General features: G+C 46.0%; 1 pseudogene; it reads right to left on the reverse strand.

The window, feature by feature from the left end:
• Positions 1-1,252: 1,252 nt before the first annotated feature.
• On the reverse strand, positions 1,253-2,756 carry LOC108288098 (annotated as a pseudogene).
• Positions 2,757-5,648: the final 2,892 nt, after the last annotated feature.

Raw genomic sequence — 5,648 nt, forward strand, 5'->3', positions numbered from 1 at the left:
AGAATATGGACCCCCATGGCCTTGTTCCTTCCCATATTGAGAGGAGCTGGCCATGCCATTCTCCCTAAGACTGGCCAGGGATTAAGTATATTTTCATGCTAAATATCTTTCTTCTTTTGCAGTATGTTGGTTTCCTCCGGCACTACACATTCTGTGAATCTATATATTCGTAGCTTTTCAAGCAATTGATAAAACACTGACACTTTTGCCTCTGCTTCTGCATCTATTTCATGATGAGTTCCATCAAAACAAGACCCAGCTCTTTCCCACGCTGCAAGATGGTGAGTGAAAAATTGAGAAGCTGGAAGCTAAGGAAAGAAACCTGTAGCCAAGAAGGCTGGTGCCAATGGCGAGATTAAGGAGGGTAATCTCAAACCCAAAGAGCCCAGGAGGGCGAAGCCCCGCTGCAGCTGAAACCCTGCCCCATCAGGGGAATGGGCAGATAGTTCTGATCTGCTTGTTGTCAAGAAAAGCCATGCATGAGAGGGAGCATTCAGCTGCTAAATCCAGAGCTGAAAAAGGAGAAAGCTCTTGCTGCTGTCACAAAACCATCTGGGGTTAAGAATGGAGGTGCCTGGGTGGTTAAACTTCACGAAATGCCCGTATGCGCCTACTGCAGATACGTCTTGGAAGTGTGGAGCCCTGGCAAGAAACCCTTCAGTCAGTGTGTCAGAAGGCTGCAGGCAGCCTCGCTCCCAGGACCATTCCAGTCATCTCACTGGGCATTGCAGAGCCCAGGGGGTGGTTTTCCTGAGCTGGGCAGTCACTAGACCTCTGGTCCTCAACTGAGCTCCTCTGCATACAACACCAGAAATTCATCATCACCACCTCCAACAGAGTTGCTATCAGCAGTGTGAAAATCCCCCACATCTCCCTCCTGCACACGCACAGACACTAGGAAGGCGAGCGTTTCCACACAGAGAAAGAAATGCGGCTCACACAGCAGCACAAGGCAGATCAGAAAGCTGTGGACTCGCAAATTCTGCCTCAAACCAGTTAGCCCTTAGCTCTAGGGCTACCTTCATGCTGTGTTCTCACTCAGAAACACAATTTATCCTCACTAACTGCAGTTCTCAATTTCTTGCAAAGAACCTAATTAAATAATGGATACATTTCAAACCAACCAACCAATCAAGACTGGCTGCTTCCAGCCCTTTCACTGGATGGAAGCCCAGTCCTCGCTGCTGTGTGGAGGAGCAGGGGCAGAACAGTGAGTGCTGTCCCCAGCTGCCCCCAGCCCGCCTTCCACGCCCAACTCCCGCTGCACCTAGGAGGCCACCACTGTGGGCTCCTAGGGACACACGCATACTGCCCGAGGACAGTGTGAGCAGAACAAAGGCCCTGATTCAGGGCTGCGGCTTCCTGCTGCTGCTCGCTGAAGGCTGCAGGCCGGGCCCTCCTACCCAGGCGGCATCACACTTCATAGGAGGCTTTGAGCTGCAAAATGTGATGCTGTATTTCATTACACCCCAAAGACCCCAAATGACTACCCCTGTGCTTCTGAGGGGTTTCTTAAGGGTGACGTGTTTCCAGGATGAGTTACGATACCTTTGTCCCCCAAGCGAGACTACGTGGCGTATGTGCCACTCTAGTTTGGCCTGCGAGGCTGCAGCGGGGGTTCATACACGATTGTGTGTGTGTCGGGAGGGGAGTCACTGCCGTTTGCTTTGCCTGAGACTTTCTGGAGGACTTTGCTGTCCAAATTCGCAGTGTGCCCGCACGGGGAGTAAGTACCCTCTCCCAGCCTCCTTCCAGGCTTAAAACCAGTGTGGAAAAGTTTCATCATGCGTCGGACACCGCTGCATCTTGTTTCTATGGAAACCCAGGCTGCTACATAAGCCTAACTCTTTATTCCTCTGGTCTAGACCACCTTTCGCTAGCAATTTTAAAGGAGATTTTCGCCTTCCCTGGGTATTAACCTTTCACCTGCAGACACGAGGATGGCTTTGTGGCTTGTAGAACGTCCGTATGCAAGAACTCACAGACCCACATCCAAAACAGTCATTTCAAGGCTGTAGTCTCTAGACATGAAGGCCCACTCAGCCTGTGTGACAGAGACCCTGACTCAAAAAAAAAAAGGTAACAATAATAATAATGGCAACGTACACTATTTCCATAATGCTAGTCACCTTTACATGCCAAGATGATTTTTAATTCAACAGCTTTTGGTCGCGCAGGCCCTTTCTGTGTTGTGGACAGATATGGTCCATGAGTGAAAGTCTCTTGCTCACCTACTTTTGGGGAGGTTTTTTTTTTTTTTTTTCCAAGTACAGTAAGTCCTGACCCAACCTCATGAATAGGTTTTTGGAAACTGCGACTTTCAGAAGTCCTGGGCAAAGGCACTAAGACTTTTTTAAGGCTAGACTTTATTGGAAAGAAGCTTTACAGCATATTTTGAGTAACTCAGTGCAGGTGCTCGGTGTGTCAGCTGGTGGGGCACCAGCTTATAACAGGCTCACAGCTGGGGCGTCGCTGGGCCTCGCCTTTGTGCGACCAAAACCGGATGACGGTACTGCTGTCCTCTTCACAGATGCAGCCCACTACTCTCTTGTTGGTGATGAGGTGACTAAATTAGGGTCTTCCTTAGTGCCTGAAGCTCCCTTTGGATGCAGTACATTGTATGGGTCCAGTGCCTTTCTTGCAGTCAACATGACCTCCCTCTCCAACCCAGTCGCCTGCTCATCATCAGTAGGAACACCACCTCCAGATGTCATGGAGCGCACCGCAGCCGACTGCGAGTAGCTCCCAAAAAACCATCAATATGTAGATTTTTATGTGAATCAATACTCGGTATCGGCATCGAATTTCTGAGTGCTCAGATGTAGTAATACTCTCCTGCAAGTTGTAAAACACACGGGCTGGTGAGGCCAGAAGGAAGTGCCCCAGTGTGTAAGAGGAAAGGGCCCAGCTCCACCTGCACAGAGCATTCGCTTGCACAAGTCTGCCTTCATTAACACAAAGCAGCAGGAGAGGCAAGATTCTGAGGAGGATTCTGAAAACACAATGCCTTACACAAAAATGCTGTGAAGCAAAAGATTGTGTGCCTTTCGGGTGGATGGTGGGGGCGGGGGTGTTTGCTTGCTTGCTTTTGCCTTAATTCTTCCTCCAAAATGGAATGTTTTCAGTCTTCACTTGACTACAGCTGCTAACAGACAACTTAGGACCAGTTACTTTTGTTTTTTCAGACGGAGTCTTGCTCTGTCACCGGGGCTGGAGTGCAGTGGCACCATCTCAGTTCACGGCAGCGTCTGCTTCCCAGGTTCAAGTGATTCTCGTGCCTCAGCCTCCCAAGTAGCTGCAATTACACACATAGGCCACTACGCGTGGCTAAATTTTGTGCTTTTAGTAGAGACGGGGTTTTACGATGTTGGCCAGGCTGGTCTCCAGCTCATGTCCTCAAGTGATCCGCCCGCCTCAGCCTCCCAAAGTGCTGGGATTACAGCTGTGAACCTGTTATTCTTTAATTAATAACATAATATTGATGGGCCGTAACAACCCGGTAAAAGCAAAAAGATGCCTTGACATTCCACAGATCACAGCTCAATTTGAAACAAATGAAAAACATTTGAATGTAAATTAATTTGGTATATTTATAACTATTGTCTAAATAGATGAACAAGCCATATTTTACATATCTAATCAATCAAATGACTACAACAGTGAAAGTCTCTTGCTCACCTACTTTTGGGGAGGTTTTTTTTTTTTCCAAGTACAGTAAGTCCTTACCTAACCTCACGAATAGGTTCTTGGAAACTGCGACTTTCAAAAGTACAAATATAGACAAGATTTATGTACAGGTATGTTCATATCAGTGCTATCTGTTATAGCAGAAATATTGGTTATAAAATGATGTTTGTCAATAGATTTGCATATTAGGAAGCCATTAAATGTCATGTTTTTGGACAGGCGTGGTGGCTCACACCTGTAACCCCAGCACTTTGGGAGGCCGAGGCGGGCTGATCACGAAGGCAGGAGTTTGAGACCAGCCTGGCCAACATAGTAAAACCCCGTCTCTACTAAAAATACAAAACAAAACAAAAAAAAAACAAATTAGCCAGGCTTGGTGGCAGTCGCCTGTAATCCCAGCTGCTTGGGAGGCTGAGGCAAGGAGAATCACTTGAACCCAGGGAGACGGAGGTTGCAGTGAGCTGAGATCACGCCACTGCACTCCAGCCCAGGCGTCAGTGCGCGACTCCGTTTCAAAAAAAAAAAAAAAAAAGAAAAAGAAAAAGGCATGTTTTAAATGGTAATATCTAGGGAATATACAATATAATGTTTACAAAAAACAGGATACAAAACTGTGTTTATAATACAATAAGTAAAATGTGTTTCATGTAAGATATATATAACGTATTTATTATATATAGTATTTTATTAACGTATAGTAACTTATCAGTACATATTATACATACATACACATATATAGAAAAAAAGCTGGAAGGAAATACACTCAAAATACTAACAGTAGGTTTCTCTAGGTGGTAGGATTATCAGTGGTTTTTATATTCTTCCAATCGCTATTTCATCAGTTTTTCCACGAGCCTGAATAGCTGCCAAAAAGGAAAGAATGTGTTGGCCAGGCTGACCCAAGGTTTGTGGTTTCTATGACAATTCTACTTCTAATTCTAAAATAATGGAAACTGGCATCATTTTTAATATCTTAGATATTTTAGTGCAATAAGTAATATGTTCATAATGAAAAATTTGGCAAGTACAGAAAAGTAAGAAGAACTGGGGAGAGACGTGTGCATAATTCCATCAGTCAGAAGGACAGGCTGATACTAACATCCCACAGCTGTCTGAGGCAGGACGTTCCAGCTATGCCGTGGGGTATGTTTGCCATGGAAGTGCCTCATGAGCTGCCACAGGGGAGGCGGAGGACTGGCCCGGTCATGCAGTCTGGGTGCAATGCCACAGCAGAAACCGCCCTCTCGCCCAACCACCACCCAATTTGAATCAATCCCTTTGTACATCAGTAGTGTTTCACGTAATAGTTCCCCTGAAGAAAGGCTCCATCCATGGCAAGACAAAAAATGTGACCCTTGGTTACCACCATCTTAAACCTCTTCCCTAAAGCTAAATATTTCGGTTGTTTCTGGTTTTCTAACAACAGACTGGAAGCCAGAGTGAATGACTTTGTATAGTCATCTTTGCTCACATACTACCTCTGGGATTGAAATTCCAAGACAAAAGTAACCGACATTTTCAAACTTCTTCATATTTCCAAACTGCCTACACAAAAATCAACCTGTTTCAACCCCATCAACGTGCCCATCTAACCAAACCTTGCATGCATTGAGCGTAATTTAATCTTTGTTAGTTTTAGAGATTTAAAATGGAGTCCCTCATTGTGCTTGTCACATTTTAAGGAATGTGTGTCCCTTGGGGATCTCTTCCAAAAACCCTTCCACCAGTACAAACGGTCATCCCGCGAGCCCCTATGTAGAGGACATGGTACCTCCTCGCTGAAATGCTGCTAGAGTTCTCCAAGTGGATTTGTGCTTGGGTTTTCTTCTCACTAGGCTCCCAGGCACCACATGATTGAACTCACAGCAAGCCAGGCATGTGGAATAAGCCCCCAGGAAAAATGAAGCCAGGGTCTAACATACCCCCTTCCCAAATACTCTAGAGCTAGTCTCTCAGAACGG

The sequence above is a fragment of the Cebus imitator genome, unplaced genomic scaffold, assembly GCF_001604975.1.
Source record: "Cebus imitator isolate Cc_AM_T3 unplaced genomic scaffold, Cebus_imitator-1.0 Scaffold365, whole genome shotgun sequence".
NCBI classification, from domain to species: domain Eukaryota; kingdom Metazoa; phylum Chordata; class Mammalia; order Primates; family Cebidae; genus Cebus; species Cebus imitator.